This window comes from Arachis stenosperma, chromosome 4 (genome assembly GCF_014773155.1).
Source record: "Arachis stenosperma cultivar V10309 chromosome 4, arast.V10309.gnm1.PFL2, whole genome shotgun sequence".
Classification (NCBI taxonomy): domain Eukaryota; kingdom Viridiplantae; phylum Streptophyta; class Magnoliopsida; order Fabales; family Fabaceae; genus Arachis; species Arachis stenosperma.
The window spans coordinates 134,915,825-134,938,034 of record NC_080380.1 but is presented as its reverse complement, the minus strand read 5'-3'; the positions used below and the strand labels follow the sequence as shown (position 1 = coordinate 134,938,034).

The 22,210-nt window shown below is 30.5% G+C and overlaps 1 pseudogene; it reads left to right on the top strand.

Annotated features, from left to right (window-relative positions):
• Positions 1–6,918: 6,918 nt before the first annotated feature.
• On the top strand, positions 6,919–9,486 carry LOC130975595 (uncharacterized; annotated as a pseudogene).
• The last annotated feature ends 12,724 nt before the right edge of the window (positions 9,487–22,210 follow it).

Below are 22,210 nucleotides of genomic sequence, written 5' to 3'. Positions count from 1 at the left end.
AAGTTAAATATGCGTCAGAGGAGGTGGATGGAGCTTCTGAAAGATTATGATTTTGAATTGAATTATCATCCAGGAAAAGCGAATGTTGTGGCGGACGCTTTGAGTCGGAAGTCTTTATATGCAGCTTGGATGATGCTACAGGAGAAAGAATTACTAAAGGCATTTCATGGTTTGAATTTGGGAATTAGAGAAGAATCTGGAATCCTGTGTTTGAGTCAGTTGCAGATTTCAAGTGATTTTAAATTAGAACTTTTGAAGGCTCATCGAGATAGCGAAGCGTTACGTAAGGTATTACCAGCAGTTGAACAGAGAAAACAGTGGAGAGTGTCAGAAGGTCAGGATGGTTTATGGAGGTTCAAGAATCAGATTATTGTGCCTAATATTGGAGACCTGCGACAAAGTATCTTGAAGGAAGCTCATAAGAGTGGGTTCTCAATTCATCCAGGGAGTACTAAAATGTATCAGGATCTGAAAGCGATGTTCTGGTGGCCAGGGATGAAGAATGATGTGGTATTACATATATCACATTCTAACATTTTTAACAATAACAGGTAAACAGAAAATTATCAAAATGGACCAATAGAACTCACATGGACCAATAGAACTCACATGGGTATCTTTTGAAGAATCAAATTAAATATATTAAATTTTCCAGAACCAAATTAACTCCCACATGATCAAAAGCCAATTTTAACATTAACTCATTTCCGCGTTGAGCAGTAAAACACTGTATTCAATATGGCATATAATAGCTGAAACAAAATTTAATTACTAATCTCCCTCTTTAACCAAAATCGAAACTCTAAACCTTTCTCGTTTAAAATATTACTTGCATTTTAATCTGTTTTCGAATTTTTTGATTATCAATTTTTCGTAACTTTTAATTTTATCTCTCGGCCCTCAAATCTCACCAATTTTTTTTACTTAATCCGATGTAACAACTCTAATTTTTGCACTAACGCGAATTTTTTAAAATAATATTTTAAAGCGATTAGTTTTATTTTGACGAGACGATTTCGAACCTCGAAGTAAAATAGATAGTAATATAATTTTATTATTATCTTATTTATCTATTTTAATTTACTTGCTCTAATTATAATGAAATCTAGATAATAATATTAATATTATTATCAAGTCCGACTTTTGCCAATAAAAATAATTATTGATATTTTTTAATGAGTTTAGTGTTACTAAAATTCCATCAAATATTTTTATATTCCTAAGTTATTAATGTTATTTATATTAGTAACTTATATACGTTTAACCTTATATATATTATTTTATAAAGTTTATTAGTTACATTAAGTAAAGCTCCTTAGTTACATATATATATATATATATATATATATATATATATATTTGTGTATGCATTGACACATAATTATTTTCATCTCATTAATCATCATCATCTAGCTTTAGCTAAGCTCATTTGCATGCATGGTGAGCAATATAGAAGAAAGAGTGACCGAGAGAGAAAGATAGATAATCGTAACCACCAAAGTTTTCGGTTTCGATTTTTTGAGTTTCGTAATCCCAATAAAAAATCTAATTCGGTAAAAGTGTTTGTATCCTTCTTTTTTACATGTTGGTGTCATTTTTGATGGGTGAAAGTTAATGGCGATGTAGCTCTTCTACCCCTTGAGTTCGACCAATTGAAATTTTAGAAGGCACAAATGATTTCGGACATTTTCTTTTTCAGCAACTCGGTCATAAAGCTTTTCCAGTACTTTAAATATTTTAATTTCGTATGGAGGTAGGATTTCGGTAAATTCTCACCGATTAAATTTGAGTTGGATAAGTGAATGATTGTTGTGATTAATTAAGTATTGATGGAGTTTGGTTGACTTTATATTGAATTTTGTGGATATATTGTTATATGTGATTAAGTTTGTGATTTGGTTATGTTTGTGCTGCCCAAACCATGATAATAAGATTGATTTGGGGCTGTCATTGTGTTAGTTTTGAATAAAATAGATGAGGTTTAATGGCGGAGGAATTAAATTAAAAGCTGTGAAAAAAATCGATAACTATAAACGCTCAAAAATGGATCTAAAATCAAGTATATATTTTGAAAGGTCACAAGAAAATATTTTAATTTTGAAAAATTTTTTGTCACCAACTTAAATATTAATTTTGAATATGAAAATGTAGTTTGACAAAAGATCAGGGTTATTTTTAGAAATATAAAATTAAATTAGTAATTTTTATAATATTGGATTAAAAGTAAAATATTTAAAAGTTTAAAGAATAGAACGTTAATAAGCAGGTTTTAATATAAAAATAGTAATATTAATACTCTTTAATTATTAAAATTAGTATTATTTGTATCATTATAATATATTACTATTTTATTTTATTTATGACATAATAAAAGGATAAGTAGAAAACTATCCTAAAAGTTTCAGAAAGACAAATCTAATTTAAGAATCTTATAATTCTTTTTCATAAGACATTAAGGAAAAGTGAGGGAAGAATGCGAAGTTAAATTATGATAAAGAATTAAAAGATCGAAGAAAAGAAGAGAGAACGAAAAGATGTAAGAAAATAAAAGAGAAGGATAAGAAAGAAAAGAAAAGAAAAAGAACTAAAAGAAAATGATGTATTAAGTAAAAAGATCTCTGCCACAGAAGAGCAGAGAGCAGTGACTGAAAAGATTTTAATGAACATCTGCCATAGTAGAGTATATAGTGAATAATATATTAATTAAAGGAATTTCTGCCGCAATAGAATAGAGAGCAAAAATTAAAAAAAAAATTGAGTGTTATTAGGCCTTAATGCCAAGTATCTAGTGAGGACGGCAATGCGTAACACTCTAATTATAATGAAGTCTAAATAATAATATTAAATATTATTATCAAGTCCAACTTTTACCGATAAAATAAATTATAGATATTTTTTAATAAACTTAGCATTACTAAAATTCTTTAAAATATCTTTATATTCCTAAGTTATTAATATTATTTATATTAGTAACTTATATACGTTTAACCTTATATATATTATTTTACAAAGTTTCTTAGTTACTCATATATATATATATATATATGAGGCTATTATTATTAGTTGGCGGAAAGCCATTAAGAAAATGGTAAATAAAGAAAAAAAAAAAACAAATGAGGCTTGTGTATGCATTGATACATAATTATTTTCATCTCATTAATCATCATTATTTAGCTTTAGCTAAGCTCATTTGCATGCACGGTGAGCAATATAGAAGAAAGAGTGAGCGAGAGAAAAAGAGAGAATCGTAACCACCAAAACTTTCGGCTTTGATTTTTTGAGTTTCGTAATCTCAATAAAAAATCTAATTCAGTAAAAGTGTTTGTATCCTCTTCTTCTACGTGTTGGTGTCACTTTCAATAGATGAAAATTAATGGCGATGTAGCTCCTCTACCCCTTGAATTCGACCAATTAAAATTTTAGAAGGTACAAACGATTTTCGACGTTTTCTTCTTCGACAGCTCGGTCAGAAAGCTTTTCAGTACTTCGAATATTTTAATGAGTAATGCTAGGGGACCAGCAACTTTTGTGATTTGTAGCCATTAAATAGCCATCAATGATAGTTTTAATAGTGTGAGATTGGTGTGAAATTTTATCTAATGACTCACTTTTTTTCATTGGTTACATGCTGCCCATAATTTAACAAAGTTACTGACTCCTAGACTTTTCTTATTTTAATTTCGTACAGGAGGTAGGGTTTTGGCTTTTGTTGTTTTCTATTGTATTTTATGAGTCAATAGAAATATAAATTTTAAGTAAACTTGGTGTTAAATTTTAAACTTGTTTTAAACTTTTAATGATTCACACCCTTAATTGCAAATATGTTATGTCAACATAGACACCTAAATACATTTTTGATTGAATCTAACCGTTAAGTTGGCAATAATAATAATCTACCAACTTATTTTTTTATTTTTTACGGTATCTTTCAATTCGACAAATTAAAAATTAATTCGTCCCAAATTTAAATTTTATTTAAGAATTTGTCACTGATTAATGAATTGTTCCATTTAAAAACCATAATTTACATCTTTTTTTTTAAATTTGCTTAAAAAATATTTTAACATACTAAATAAATAAAAAGTATTTTTATATTATTGTATCCAAACATAAAATTTGTTTAGGTGCTATTAAGTAGTAATATTTTTATTTTAGTATGTTTGACAAATTTTTAATAATAAAAATAAAATACTAAGAAATAAAAATAAAATTTTTAAGAAGCTATAACTTATATTTTTTTAAAAAATATCTTTTTTACTTAAAAAGATATTTATAACATAATAAATAAATAAAAATTACTTCTATCTTATTATCTATGATGCACCGAGACACGACACGACACGAGACACGACATGACACGAGACACGCTGATACGCGAATTTTAAAATCTTACATGACACGAGGACATGCATATATATAAAATATAAAGTATTTTTTAGATAAATTGTAATGATATTTTGATATTTTATTGATATTAAAATATAATTTAAAATTTTTAATTATTTTTAATGTCTTATTTTAATTATATTAAGTATTTAAAATATTTTTTGTTTTAATAAATAATAATATATATTATATCTAAATTTATTTTAAAAATATATATTAAGAATAAGACTGGACACGTGATAGTATTTAGGTGTGTTCAGGCATGTCCGAAAAAGAATTTTTTATTTTTTATTAAGACACGGTTGGAGACAACAAACACGTGTGTCGGACGAGTATCGGTGAGTGTTATGTCCAAAATGTGTCCGACACGCGAACACGATAACTCAACGAAGTGTCCGTGCTTCATAGCTTATTATACTTAAATATAATTGATAATAAAAAGTGATTTTTATATGAAATATTTAAATATTAAATTATTTTAAAAAATTTATTCAAACAAACCAGCCTTGTTGAAATTAAATTCAATTAAGTTCAATTTATTTTTTTTATTTATGCGAATAGTAAACAATAATACATAGTAAATAAATTCACAAAATAATTGGATTAATTGAAAAAAAAAGGCATAATATGCAATAAATTAATGTCTTAATTTTATGAAAAATATGCGTACACATTTTTTTGTCTTTAATATTATTCGTTGTATATCTATAGGTTGTATCTCTGTTTCTGTATCAAATAAAATTTAAATATTATTTATATAAATTTTTTTATCTAACTACAAACAAGAAATAAAAAACACAATTAACAATAAAGAGATACCAATTAATTAAACAGTATTTGGTTATTTTTATCTATCAATCAAAGACTTCTCTATATACAACATTAATCATATAATTTTTAAAGATCTCATGATTCTGATTAAAACCTCTGTCCCTTATTTACTCTTAACTCTTGAAAATGTCACGTATAACTGTGCTGCATAAAAATCAATCTTAGTAAGTACAGTTCTACGGTTTTCAATATCTATCCTCGAGTCTTGTTAATTGTTATACCAATGGCCCGGAAATTTAAAAACTCACATAGAACCACGAAATTTTAAAATTTAACATCAATGAATGGAAAAAAAAGGTTGGAAAACAAACCTCTTGCTGAGATAACGATGCAATAATTTTCTTTATTTTTTTAGGGAGTTTCTTAAGTTGCTTAACGAGTGGCTTTGCATTACTGGAAGCTTCTTTAACACTGGTCACAATAACTTCAGGCTGTTGAAGCAACTGAGCAGTCCTTTCTCCTCTATTGGCATAGAAGGCAACCCTGCAGTACAAAATCCACCACTTGTTTATTATGGTCAGTCTTCATACTAAATCTTGCATTTAAAATAACATAGCAGGAAGGCACAATATATTTTCCAATAAAAATACAGTACAACTCAAGCAAAGCTGGCACATACCAGAGCATATATCCCTTTCCAAACGCTTAAGTAAGCTTTAAAATCAGTTTCAAACATAGATAAATTTCATCCTAATTTTTGGCATGTATACTGTAATAAGCCAAACACATGATGCATGTGGTCTTCCCTATTAGAAAAGTTAGAAGAAAAGCAATGGCAACAACGGAATAAAATGTATCAAGATCATACGTACCTTGCTCCCATAAACAATAACCCAAGAACCAGCTTGGGCAACTGCTTCTTTGCAGATAACTAAGGCTCTGGAAAACTGATGCTGGTGTGAACTCGGTTCCATCTTCTTCAGTAAAAGAGAAGATGATGCAGAAAAGGATCGAGAAGATTTCTTCAGTAATGCCTTGGGAGCAAGGGACGAACTATCTCTAGTCAAATCTTTCTGCATTTCTTGTTTTCTAGTTTGAACTGCATTCTCGTTATCACTCAAATAGTCAGACTGTGTTATTTCTTCCAGAAGTTGGCTGGTTTTTATCAGATATTGTTTCAGAAGATAACGCGCCAAGCAAAGATTCATCATCCATAGGCAAACCTTCGTCTCTTTCAACACTGACATCACCAGAGAAACCGTTTCAACACTGACATCACTAGAGAAGATAACTACTTTCTCCTCTTCAGGAACAGCCACAACATCTTGATTTACTTGTATAGTTTCAATGGTATCAGACTTATCTGCTCACTGTAAGGCAATCTCTGCATCATTTACACGTTGTGTAGCCTCAAGTTCAAAGGCAACAGATTTGTGACATCCTCCTCGGCTTTCACTGCATCCAGCTGTGCCTTTTCAGCAATTTCATGCAATTTGCTAACTTCCGTCTGCAACTCCTCCTTTCTATTTTGCAACCGTTTCCTTGATATCTTCTTGAGCAACCAAAAGTGCCTTCTCCTTTTCTATTATGTCGTTTTCATCATTGCTCTCATTAGAACCTTGTGCCGAATCACGCTCTTCTTTTGCAGCCTCCAATGATTCTATGGCTACCTGAAGCCTAGCCTCGGCCAATGAAAGAGCCATGGTTGCATTCTGAACTGCTTCCTTTGCCATTTGTTCCTCATTGGAAATTTCTTGAATGATGTCAATGGTAGAATTAACACTGTTCCAAGCAGTTGCCGCTTCATCATGCAAGAAAATCGCAGTCTTGGATATCTTCTTCACCTTTCAAATGGTCATTGGGCATTCACTTTTCTCGTTTGGTAAGTCAACGTCATATACAAAATATAACTATAGATAATTCTCTGCTTCTTCTGCTTAAATAAAGTACAGCAATTGTGAGAATGCATAATAGAGCTGTTTCTTGAAGAGAATGAAGTCGAAAACTAAACACCTATTATAATTTTTTGTCTCATTTAAGACAAACAGTTGATTTTATGAAAACGTCATTTGAGATTTTTCTACCTTGCAGGTTCGGTTACCCTCAATGGACGGAAGGGTTGCCTTGGTTCCTTGGGCAGATATGTTGAATCATAGTTGTGATGTATGTACGGTCTATTCCAAAGAAATTTCCTTATTATGATTTCGCCCATGAAATTTTCTAACTCCAATTTCTTTTCACTGGTTTAGGTGGATACCTTTTTGGATTATGATAATTTATCAAAGGAAATTGTCTTTACTACAGATTGGCCGTATCAACCAGGTGAGCAGGTAAACATAGATTGAAAGATTGGAATTTGTTATCAAGGATAAAGTTAGCACCAAGCAAACAAGTTTCAAACAAAATGATAAGCTATTAATTGATTAAAGCTTTATTTGATCATGATATTTTTCACCAGTATGACATCATAGGAGTAAGTTTAAGCGTTAAGTCCAAAGATTAGATTTGACTGCTTGTATCATACTACTTAGGTGTTCATTTCATATGGAAAAAAATCAAATGGGGAGCTTCTATTATCGTATGGGTTTGTTCCAAGGGAAGGCGCCAATCCTTGTGATTCAGTTGAGTTGTCAGTGTCACTCAAGAAATCTGATAAATCCTACAAGGAGAAATTAGAACTTTTGAAGAAGTATGGATTATCAGGGTGAGTACCTAGAACTCCAAAATTTTACCACCATTCGTATATGGTTGAAGTTCCTTCTTTTTGCTTCGATAAAGATATTTCAAAAATAGTTCTAATTTGATCCGTAGTTATTTGACATTTTCTAATTTACATAATAGCTTTTTCCATGACAAAGTAACGTCCCAAATATCCATTTTTGAACTGTGGAACACTAATGAAAAATAACTAAATGTACTACTATTTTTTTAAGCAAATTCGTTATCTTTTAGAATTTTATTTATTTACTAATATAGCTTCTGTTTTCATAATGGCTATAAGCCCATAACCTTTCGTTTCTTACTCTCTTTTGATGACTTTATATTATCTGATATGCCTTTAAGATATCATTCTGATGAATACTTTTAACTTTAATAGTTACCAACTTATTTTGTTCTATTTTTTGGTCAGATCTCAATGTTTTCCAATACAGATTACTGGTTGGCCATTGGAGATTTGGAGTTAATGGCTTATGCTTATTTAGCTGTTAGTCCTCCAAGCATGCGATAGCGCGATTTGAAGAGGTATGAACTAAACTAACTTTTCTGATATTGTTATTGTAGAACTCAACTAGTGATTCTTTTGACAGATGACTGCAGCAGAATCAAATAAAACTACCGCAAAAAAAGATTCGAGATATCCTGAAATAAAAGACCAACTATTATACGAATCCAGTATATCAAAATACAACAATTTTTTACTGGCAAGAAACCTTTTGATGCCTTCATCTCTTACTTTTAGAGCGGTCATAACTTTTGAGAACTTTGTGTTTCTTTGGTGATAAATCGAGTTAAAATTAAAATAAAAAAAGGTGATTTCTTTGGTGGCAACGATTTAAATGGCTTAGAATAATTAAAGTTTGACAGACTAATCTTGTAATGACACCCGGTAAAAAAAATCCCTTTCTTGAGTAAATCAACATCACATCACTAGTTAAGTACGGTAATTGAGAAATAAATTATTAGAAAGACATTTGAGAATTTTTCTGGCCGAAAATATTTTTCTGTTAAGTGGACCTTCCTTTTTGGATAGACCAAAAACATACAATGAAACGAATGGTTAGGTGTCCACAAATATTGAAAAAACCAAATGAATATGGTTTTTAAAAATACAATATAAACTAAGATGAACGGACATTATGAAAAAACAGAAGTTTTATTTATCTTAAAAATTAATTAGAAGTGTATGTCATTGTTTTCAGTTCAGTATTAAACCATATTTATAATTGTAACTATATAGTTTACAAGTTAATGAATATTTTTTCTTTACTAAATAAACATATAATTAAGTTACCCAAAAAATAAACATATAATTAATTAATCGTAGTTATGAATGTATTTAAGCTATTTTTATTTATAATTTTGTATTTTCATGAGTAAATTGTCTATCGTAAAATAAAATATATGATGGAATGACTTGTATGAAAAGTCTTAGCACGAAATAAAATTATGAATAATGAGTTTTGGTTTTTGTTGTTTTTTATTGTATTTTTATGAGTCGATAGAAATATCAATTTTAAATAAACTAGGTGTTAAATTTTAAATTTGTTTTAATGTTTTAATCGTTCACACTCCTAATTGCAGATATGTTATGTCAACATAGACACCTGAATATATTTTTGATTGAATCTAAGTGTTACTTATTATAGTTGGCAATAATAATAACCTATCAACTTATGTTTTGGTTTTTTATAGTATCATCTAATTCGACAAGTCAAAAACTGATTCGTTCCAGATTTAAATTTTATTTAAGAGTTTGTCATTGGTTAATGAGTTGTTCCATTTAAAAACTATAATTTATATCTTTTTTAAAAAAATTTGCTTAAAAAATATTTTAACATACATAATAAATAAAAAAATATTTTTATATTGTTGTATTTAAATATAAAGTTTGCTTAGGTTCTATTAAGTAGTAATATTTTTATTTTAGTATTTTTGACAAATTTTAATAGTAAAAATAAATTACTTAAAAATAAAAAAAATCTTTTTAAGAAGCTATAAATTTATATTTTTTTAAAAATATCTTTGTTACTTAAAAAATGTTTATAACATAATAAATAAACAAAAATTACTTCTATGTTATTATACTTAAATATAATTGATAATAAAAAGTTATTTTTATATAAAGTATTCAAATATTAAATTATTTTAAAAAAATTTTAGAAAAAATTCACTCAAACAACACAAGTATTATTGAAATTGAATCCAATTAACGGCGAAAGCTAGTGCACTCCAGGTAAAGTAGGGAGTGCAACACTCTTTAAAAATTAACCTACTATCAAAATTTATCAAGTAAATTAAATTTATTTATTATTGTTATTATTTTTTTTGTCATGGGCTGAACAAACAAACCCACACTAACAAAAATATTAATTCCCTCATTTAACATACGAACGACCTTTACACCACAAAAGTACTCGGAAAATTTGATTGAATTCCTCCATTACTCTGTTATTGTCGATGTGATGTCTTTAAGCATTTTCACTGTTTTATTTGTTGGCAGCCTGGCAGGTGCTTCCATTATCGTTCTGACTAGTCACAGATTTTAACGCTCTTGAACCCACCACATTTCACCTCTACCATAAATGACCTTCAAAGTCCGAAAAATTGCTGCCATAGAAAAGGAAGACGCATGTTTGTCACTGCTGCTGGTTGGCTAACTCCAAACGCAAAATCGATTCTGTAGAAGAACCCGGTCTCCATGAAGGCGCCATGATTCTCAGATGACGACATAGTCAAAGCACAAAATAGATGGCAGTTACAACAAGTTCATTATCTTTTATTTCAAATTATCCTCAAATTGTACGTAATAAAATAAAAAATTAAAATATAATTATATTTAAACAATTATTTGTATTATTTTTTTATTAATTTATTCAAAAAATAATTAAATTTTAAAGTTAATTGGTATAAAATATTACAGATATAAAATTAAAAAAAAATATTTGTATAAGAATGAGCCTAATAAATAATTATTCTATTTAATATATAATTAAGAGTATTTCTTTCTTTATCAACGAGTTATAGTTTAAATGACATAGTTTTCGTCTAAGAGTTGGTAAAAAAAGAATACTTCTTTCTTTTATTAACTTTTTTTAAACATTAATTATTTATTTTACATGCAATATAGAAATAAATGAATATAATATTTATTGAGTAGACGTAAAATTTTTTTATTGTCATAGTGTTTGAACCAAATAAAAAAAAATATTATTTTAAGAAAAACTAATAATATATTTTTAATAATATTCTTAATACAAAATAATAAATTTTAAATATTTTTTAAATAATATATATTAACTAAAATAATATAATTATCCAAAATAATATATTATAAATATAATAAATAACATATTTCAATAAAAAATTGTTAATAAAAATTATATAATATTTTTATATAAATTTTTGTTTCGCACAAAATAAAATTATTATATGTTTGTTTGCTTTTTATGTTGTATATATGTTCTTTTTAATTAAATTTATATAATACAAACTTTTTTATCATTTTATTCATATTTAATGTTTTAATTTTGTTTCACACAAAATAAAATTATATATATATATATATATATATATATATATATAACACAAAATTTTTTATTATTGTCTTTATATTTAATATTATAATTTTATTTCACATAAAACAAAATTTATTTAAATTTTAATATTATATATATATAACACAAAATTTTTTTATCATTGTGTTTATATTTAATATTATGGTTTTATTTCACACAAAACAAAATTTATTTAAATTTTAATATTATATACATAATATATATTTAATATTATTTTTTTAAGATTCTAATATATCCTTTTTTTCTGGATTTAGTACATAAATTTTCAATTTATTTTTTTATGTATTATTTATTTTAATTTTAAAGTCCAATAATTTTTTTGTACAGACATGTTGTTTTTAATATTTATATACTATTTTTTTATTTTGAACTTCAACTCAATATCTTAGATTTACAAAAAAAAATCTAAAATTTATAAAAAAGTTAATTAACCTGATTAACAGGTTGCCTTTTTAAATCTAGACCATTCAAATAAAATATAATAAATAAAGACTTCAGATTTAATGAATTCACAAGGTGTGCAGCACTCCATACTTAACAAGGAGCGTTTAAGGATGAGCCCCAATTAACACTACAAAATCATTTCATTCTATTACAAATTTTGAAGACTTTCCACAAATAAATTTTTGAAACGGAAAATATTTATCTTTTGTAAAAGTAATAAATGAAATTTCTTTAATTTCTTTAATTTCTTTAATTTCATATTATTATTCCAAAATCTATATTCATTCTTTTTTTTTTAATTTTTGGGGAGACTCAACCATTTTTTTCATTTTATATTTTTGGTCTGTACTGAAGTCCAAATAATAGAAAAAGTTTTCGGGTGGGAAAATCTTTGAAATATCCCGAGTTACTACTTACTAAGCATTGATCTACTCAATGAAATGATTCCTTTTGGCACGTGTTATCATGAAATTAGTCGATCAAACCTTAACCACCTTTAGTCATTTAATATTATGTCACCATAGAACTCACCATATATAATAGGTAAATGCTACCCTACCTTCTCTAAAGTAACATGTAAGTTACCCTCTCTGATATGTCATATTTTAATTGAGTGTTTATTTTAACTTGAGATACTTTAATCTCATGAGAGTTAATATCTTGGAAGACGGCAACGGCTAATAAGATGGTGATACTTAGGAGACACAACGACGACGACAAAGGAATGAGGAGGAGTAAACGCAATTAGAGAGAGTTGGAATACTTTTCTGGAAGAATGATTTGGGAAGAGAAAACAAGACACCCAATGAGATGGTGATTCTTGGGAGGCGTAACGACGACGATGAAGGAGTACAATGGGGAGGAGTAAACGCAATTAGAGAGAGTTGGAATACCTTATCTGAAAGAATGATTTGGGAAGATAAAATAAGATAGCCACCGTGATGTTTGGGAGGCGTAATGAAGACGACAAAGGTACCTTTTCTAGAAGAATGATTTGGGAAGAGAAAATGGAACACCAATGAGACGGTGATGCTTGGGAGGAGCAACGACGACGAAAGAGTGGAGAAGGTAACTCAGGTTAAAATAAACACCCAATTAAAATGTGACACATCAGAGAGGGTAACTTACATGTTACTTTAGAGAGGGTACGGTAGTATTCACCTATATATATATATCAAAGTAGACATATGATCGAGTGATTCTAAATCTTTGCCATGATCGAGAATATTTAACGCTATACTATACACTAATAATTTAACTCATATCATATTCATTTATGACATGAAAGAAACTACGTGCATATGTCATTCAAACTACATTAACAAGTCTGAGTTTAGTTTAGATGGTAAATGTTTTTGATACTCAAGGACAGCAGCCTTTCAAGAATCTCCCTCTCCCAAATTATTAACAAGCCGATATATTAAATCAATAACTCTCTCGAAGTTACGAGCCAAGGAAAACACTCGTTTATCAACGTGCTTCAATTCAGGGCACCAACGAATGTGCACACGCTGAAGACGAGGCATTGAACCATTTCCTAATCTAAGGCATTTGAGACGCACCCTTGTCATGTGAAGCACTCCAAGCTGCGGGAAACTCCATTGAACAATTAAGGTTTGGAGATTGGAGATTTTGCATCTTGTCCCTAGTTCCTTCCTCTTGTGATAGTGTCAAATACTCGTGACTGCAGTGAAGATGTCTCAGCTGTTTAATCTGTCCAATACTTATGTCTGTCCCCTTGTCTCCTCAAGTTTGCACAAATAATTTGGAACGTCCCAATATGCGCCTGCTCTGAAGTACCTTAGATGGATCAACTTCTCCATAACCTCCTCATGTGCTACTTCCTTAGTGAAAGGCGATAAGTAAAGCACATTAAACGAACATGTCTGTGATTCACTACATGTTACTGCACAAATCTCGAAAGAGATCGTGGATCTGGCATGTTTTCACGCCTTCCCCGTCATTACTCCTTCTTGCCACTTGTACTAAGTTACGATCCACTAATGCCTTCAAGTAATCCTCGCCAAGATCTTCAGGCTGCGGTGGTGCCTTTGATGTTCCGGTTTGTCTTACTTGTATGAAACCTTCTGCCATGTGCCATCCATAGTCTGATTAACTCCCTCACCTTTGTCTTCAATATCTTCTTCGTCTGGTCGATATCATCATCATCACACCAATGAGGAACTAAATTCTCAATACTTTTCCATTCTGTTTCTGATCTCTTCCTCTTTGCAAACAATAGCCAATGGCAAATCCTTGCAACTTTCGGCAATTGATTTACCAATAGGCTCTAACTCAGCAGGACACAACCTTTTTCTCCATTCAAACGGCTAGGTTCATGGTGAGGTTCCTTTGACCCTGCATAACATTTCGTGTAGTCACCAATATCCTGCTCCCGTTATTGTGTTTTGGGAGAAGATAATACTTCAGCTTGTTCCACACCTGAGTGTTCCACACGTCATCCAGCACTACCAAATACTTTCTCCTTTTCTCATTCAAATGTATTCTCACCTTGGACTTCAACTCTTGTTCGTTTTCCGTTATATGTGTGGATGATGACATCAGAGATCGAACAAGGCTTGAGAAAACTCCCTTTTCAGTTGCCCATGCACGGCAAGGAAATACCTTCCTATTAATTCATTATAAATCAACTTGCATCACTAGAATTTTCATAAAGAGTTTTTGAAGTCAAAATGGTCAAAGAAGAAGCAAAGTTTTAGTTAAATACAATAATCATCAATTTGCTAGATATTGCTAGAAGCTAACATATTGGAAGTTTGAAGATTTTTGAAGAACATTCTACAATATTGAAGAAATTCAAAATCAAATTGAATTGAAATTGAAGACCAAGCAACCTAAATTAGAAGATTATAGAAACTACATAAATATAAGTTGAAGGAAGATTCATGAAGACAACTCATAGCATGGTAGTCATTACAAAATTGATTTGTGATTCATAAATTATTATTTTAGTAGGAAGCATTGCCTATATAAAGGCACATATGCCTTGTGTATTGTATGTGTGTTCCATAATGAAATGAGTATGTTTTGAAATTCTCTCCTTTGTTTTATGAGTGTTAGTGAGATTGAAAGATGAAAAATACGATAGCGTCATTTATATGAGTGAGTGATCCTAGGGTCAATATAGTGTGGGTATTATACTTACATTTGGTATCAGAGCTGGTTAATCCAGCATCTGGTGTTGGAGATTTTGTGAGGTGTGAGAGAGTTCTCACATAGTTGTTTATTCATAGAGTCGGTATGGCAAACACTTTTAACATTGTGTGATCCGGTCCCAAGTTAGATGGGAAACTTGATTATAGTTATTGGGAGACTTTGATGTCTACCCATTTGAAGGCCCAGAACCTATGGAACTTCATTGAACCGGGTTTGCAAGAAGGAGCAGATGCTGCCCAACAAAGGAGAGATCAATTGGCGCTATCTCAAATTCATCAAGGAGTAGATTATACGGTGTTTGGCAAAATAACAAATGCCAAAAGTGCAAAAGAAGCATAGAACACGTTGAAGCTGTCATACAAAGGCGTAGATAAAGCTCAGAAAGCAAAGCTACAGTCTTTGAGAAGAGAATATGAAAGGTACGAGATGTCTAGCTCAGAAACTGTTGAGCAATATTTTACTCGTGTTACAGACCTTGTCAATAAGATGAGAGTCTATGGAGAAGATATGCCCGATAGCAAAGTAGTGGAGAAAATTCTTCGCACCATGCCGATGAAGTATGACCATGTGGTGACTACGATACTGGAGTCCCATGATATGGATACCATGACGATTGCAGAGTTGCAAGGAACCATGAAAAGCCACATCATTAGAATATTGGAGAAATCGGAAAAATCAATCGAAGAAGCCCTGAAAAGCCGAGTGAATTTCAATAACATTGCAGAATCAAGCTGTACACAAGAAGGACGAGGTCGTAGTTTTAATTTTCAAAGTAGAGGCAGAGGAAGTTTCAGAGGTAGAGGTCGTGGCAATTACAACCAAGGAAGTTACAATAATTTTACACCACCTAATCAAGGAAGAGGTGGAACGAATTTCAGATCTGTCAACCGAGGAAGAGGTCGAGGTAATTTTTATCAAGAAAGAACCAATTTCAATTGCTTTCATTGTAGAAAGTATGGACACAAAGCAGCAGATTGTAGATTCAAAATGGTGAATAACAATCAAGCACACGTTGCAGAAAATCAGCATCAAAATACTGATGACAATCCGGGTACTCAGACTTTATTTTTTACAAGTAATTCATGTGCTGAAGATGAAAATATATGGTACTTGGATAATGCTTACAGTAATCATATGTCTGGTAGAAAGGAGTTATTTTCTTCATTAGATGATTCAGTTAAACTGTTATTGAAGTTTGGTAATAGTACAAAGATCCCTATTGAAGGAAAAGGGAACATACCAGTTAGATTGAAAGATGGTTCTCTGAGTTATATTTCTGATGTTTTTTATGCTCCTGAACTTGATTACAATTTACTGAGTATGGGGCAATTATCTGAGAAGGGATATAAGATGATAACTTATCATGGATATTGCACTGTGTTTGACAACAACGGAAGGTTCATAGATAAAGCAAAGATGACTTCAAACAGAATGTTTCCATTAAAAATTCAAAATGTTAATCCCTCTTGCATGAGTTATGTGATACTTAATGATAATTGGTTGTGGCATATGCGGTTTGGACATTTTCATTTTTCTGGCCTAAACTACCTGTCAAGAAAAGGACTTGTTTCTGGCCTACCACGGATTCATATTTCCAATTGTGTTTGTGAGATTTGTCAACTGGGAAAGAAGCACAGAGATCCATTCCCTACAGGAAAGTCATGGAGAGCTAGAAGATTACTTGAAATTGTGCATTCAGATCTCTGTTCTGTAGAAGTTCCAAGTAATGGTGGTAGCAGGTACTTTATCACTTTTATTGATGATTTTAGTAGATATACATGGGTATACTTTCTGAAGCAGAAATCAGAAGCATGTGATGTCTTTAAGACACTCAAGGCGTTTGTCGAAAAACAAAGTGGCTATAGAATCAAAATTCTCAGAACAGACAGAAGAACAGAATATGTTGCGTGTTCAGAATACTTTAAGCAACAAGGAATTCAACACCAACTAACAACTAGATACACTCCTCAACAAAATGGAGTTGCTGAAAGAAAGAACAGAACCATCATGGATATGGTCAGATGCATGCTCAAGTCAAAACAAATGCCTAAAGAGTTTTGGGCAGAAGCAGTTGCAACAGCAGTTCATATTTTAAACAGATATCCAACAAAGAGTGTTTGTGATAAAACATCAGAGGAAGCTTGGAGTGGAAAGCGGCCTTCCATTCATCATTTCAGAGTCTTTGGGTGTATTGCTTATGCACACGTACCATATCAATTAAGGAAGAAGTTAGATGACAAAGGCGAGAAGTGTATCTTTATTGGCTATAGCACAGACTCAAAAGCTTACAAGTTGTACAATCCAATATCAAAGAAAGTGATCATCAGCAGAGACATGACGTTCGATGAGAAAGACATATGGAACTGGAACACAAAGACAGAAAAGCATCCGATTATAATTTTAAATACATGTGATGATGAAGAAGAAAGACAACCTGATGCAACTGAGCAACCAGAATCATCTAGAAGACCTCAAAGAGAGAAGAGACTACCAGCTAGATTAGCAGATTATAAGGTTGGCAATGACAACGATCCGTCTGATGAAGAAATCATAAATTTTGCTCTATTTTCAGATTGTGAACCGTTAAACTTTGAAGAAGCCTCTAGAGATAACAATTAGAAGAAAGCAATAGAGTCGGAGATTCATGCCATTGAAAAGAATGACACATGGGAGCTGACAAATTGACCAGCAGATAAGAAGCCGATTGGAGTAAAGTGGGTTTACAAGACTAAGTACAAACCCAGTGGTGAATTTGATCGTTTCAAAGTAAGATTAGTTGCTAAGGGATACAAACAAAAGCCAGGTATCGATTATTTTAAAGTATTTGCTCCTGTTGCTAGATTAGACACTATTCATATGATTATTTCACTCTCGGCTCAAAATAAGTGGAAGATACATCAAATGGATGTTAAGTCTGCATTTCTAAATAACACTTTAGAAGAAGAAGTGTATGTTGAGCAACCTGTAGGATATGAAGTTCTTGGAAAGGAAGATAAAGTTTACAAATTGAAGAAAACTTTGTATGGGTTAAAGCAAGCACCAAGAGCATGGTACAAGAAGATTGATTCTTATTTTATTGAGAATGGTTTCAAAAGATGTCTATTTGAACATACTCTTTATATCAAGTTCGTTGAACCTGGAGATATCTTGATCGTGTATCTTTATGTTGATGATTTAATCTTTGCTGGCAACAATTTGAAGATAATTGCAGAATTCAGGGAGACTATGATAAAGCACTTTGAAATGACAGATATGGGTTTGATGTCTTACTTTCTTGGCATTGAAGTGGTTCAAAGAGATTATGGTATTTTCATTTCTCAGAAGAAATATGCAAATGATATTTTGAAGAAATTTCAAATGGAACATTCAAAGCCAGTTTCTACTCTAGTGGAAGAGAAGTTCAAATTGCTGAGAGAAGATAAAGGAGGAGCAGTAAATCATACATATCACAAAAGCTTGATTGGAAGTCTAAGGTACTTGACTGCGACTAGACCAGATATCGTGTTTGGAGTTGGTTTGCTTAGCAGATTTATGGAGGAGCCTTGTACCAACCATTTGCAAGCGGCAAAGAGAATTCTTCGATATATCAAAGGTACTTTAAATGATAGAATTTATTATGAGAATACTAATGAAGTAAACCTTGTTGGCTACACTGATAGTGATTGGGCCGGAGATATAGAAACAAGAAAAAGTACTTCAGGATTTGTATTTCATCTTGGTTCTGGTGCAATTTCATGGTCGTCAAAGAAACAACCAGTAGTAGCACTATCTACAGCAGAAGCAGAATATATAGCAGCAGCAAGTTGTGCAACACAAGCAGTTTGGCTAAGAAGAATTCTTGAGGAATTGAACGAGAAACAAAATACTCCAACAACAATATTTTGCGATAACAAGTCAGCTATTGCATTTTGCAAAAATCCAGTATTCCATGAAAGATCGAAGCATATTGATATTCGATTTCACAAAATCAGAGAGTTGGTGAATGAAAAAGAAGTTATGATCGAGTACTGTCCAACTGAAGAACAAGTTGCAGATATCTTTACAAAGCCATTGAAGACAGAGTTATTTTACAAATTGAAGAAGATGCTTGGAATGATTAATTCTGCAAGCTTGATTTAAGGGAGGCAATGTTAATTCATTATAAATCAACTTGCATCACTAGAATTTTCATGAAGAGTTTTTAAAGTCAAAATGGTCAAAGAAGAAGCAAAGTTTTAGTTGAATACAATAATCATCAATTTACTAGATATTGCTAGAAGCTAACATATTGGAAGTTTGAAGATTTTTGAAGAACATTCTACAATATTAAAGAAATTCAAAATCAAATTGAATTGAAATTGAAGACCAAGCAACCTAAATTAGAAGATTATAGAAACTACATAAATATAAGTTGAAGGAAGATTCATGAAGACAACTCATAGCATGGTAGTCATTACAAAATTGATTTGTGATTCATAAATTATTATTTTAGTAGGAAGCATTGCCTATATAAAGGCACATATGCCTTGTGTATTGTATATGTGTTCCACAATGAAATGAGTATGTTTTGAAATTCTCTCCTTTGTTTTATGAGTGTTAGTGAGATTGAAAGATGAAAAATATGATAGCGTCATTTATATGAGTGAGTGATCCTAGGGTCAATATAGTGTGGCTATTATACTTACACTTCCTCACCTCATTGCTATCGTAGACAATTCGGGCAAGGATAGTCTTGCCCGACCCGCACATTCCTCCTCATTGAATCTTCTTCCCTCAGTTGATTAATTACATCAATGAAATCTTTGACAAATCCCACTACATTCTTTTCCTTCACACTCCTATTGATACCAATCATATCACCTTCACGAATGCAATGTGTCTCAAGCTCCACACCATTCATCACATGAGAATTCTGAAAGATATCTTTGTTTTCTGTTGTTATGATGATCCTACTACCAGGACCAAACCAATCAACTATTCTCATTCCCTCTAGCAACTCCAAATGCTCTTTACTATCAACTCCTTCTAGAACCAGAAGCACTCTTTTATACTGCAACTCCTGCATGGGCTCCAAGGCCATATCAGAAATTAGCGGTGTTTTTCCTTAACTGTTTACTGACATCAACAACAAAACTTCCCGCTCTGAATTCATATTTGATCTATAGTATAGCTCAAAAACAAATGTTGTTATGTAACTTTTGCCTCTCAGATCTTCATGAATTCCCACCACACGAACAGTATCACAAGATTCAACGTTCAAAAGTGATTCAACCATTTCGAATTGATAATCAAATCTATTTAATTGTTACTTGATTTCTAGAAATTTTTCTGAGATTTGTTCAGCAATCTTGCCTATGACCCCTGTTTCATAACTACAAATCACAACATCAAAATATTAATATCTTTGTAATTATTATTTTAGAAAAAATATGTCTACCAACTAATTAATAAAAAAACTTTATCATGAATTATGACAAATAAACTAATTTACACTAATAAATTGAATGGAGTTTAAAATTACGCAGATATTCTAAATCAATTTTCGTTACACACCTATTTTAAAATATCTTTATGTGAATCGAATTAATTGGATTCAATTTATCTATAATAATAGTAAATTGAATCAACCAGATTTGATTTACTACTTATGCATGTCAATAAAAAAATACTCATATTTGGATTCAAATAAAATATAAAAAAAATCAAAACAAGAATAAAAATTCAACTTTTATGTTTTAATTCAAATTCGAGAAAAATCATTCTTTGATCCATTAGCATCTAAAAAAATCATTATCGGGACTTTTGATATTAAAAAAATTAATATAAAGTAAAACCCTCAATAGTAGCATAGGAGTTAAAACTTGAATTTTTTTAGAGTCAAAAGTACGGATAGTTATACAATATAAAATAAAAAACTATATTTATACAATATATAATTTAATTTGAGAAATAATTAAAATATTATATCAATTAAATTATCATTTAATTTGTGAAAGAATGATTTTTAATGAATTTTTAGAAATCATTTATTGTTCCATTTTAAATTTACAAGTTTATAAAAATGTAGATTTTTTAAAATTTGAACTAAATTATAAGAGTTTAATTTCTCATTATAATAAGTTCATCCCTTGATTAACAATTAGGTAATTAAATAATTAATTAAAAGGATCCCGTTAGGGAAACAATAGACTATTAAGTAATGATTTTAGAATTTACCAAAAATTGAATTCTTGACCTTTCGGATCTAGCGCTTCAATATTATGTCATGATACCACTCGTTTCAAAATCTTCAACTGATAAAAAAAAGGTAACACTAATGATTATATTTCTAATATTTCGTAAACCTTTATTGTACACATTGCACAACTATTTCATTGACTCCAAAAGAACTCACTGATCTCCCTTCTGAACAATGTGTTGTCCACTTTAGCCCGTGCAAAGTGTAGATAAAGCCAACTTCCACGCTTCCGCCTTGTCTTTGCCTTCTCTGTTTTCTTCATGCCTCTAAAGTTCAGAAAAACATCATACATGCCTCCTTCTGATAAGGATGACGAAGCCCACAACCATCATCGGTCATGATGTGCTAATTGCTATATAGCAATTCAAATCAAAGAAGCAGTGAATAACGAAGGAAGGAGGTAAAGCATATGCTGCCATGTTTCGTGCTCAATCATGAAATAGTTGGTGGAATATATTATTCGCTACTTGCAGTACTATGATGAATGAATGATACATATATTTGTTATAAAAAGACCTTGGTCATCACAATTGCTTTCGCCAGCAATTTTATTATACTAACTACTGTATTATTAAGAGAATTATAGAATAACCTAAAAAAAATAAATGTCATGAGAATAAGAAAAAACATAAAAAAAATTCTAAGCTATAATAATAAAGTACATAAGAAGTAAAAATAAAAGATTTTAATAAATTATAAATAGATATGATATGAGTATTTCATACTTCTAGCTTAGCGTTAAATACAAAATTCCTTCCATGATTGCTTAAGATTTAGAATCACTCATCATATGTCAATTTTGAATTTTTGATACATGTCACTGTGTCAGTTCCTTTTTCTCACCTAAATAAGGGTAATTTTATGGTACTTTTTGTTTGGTGCCTAATTTTTATCTAAATTATTTTTAATAGTAATTTTA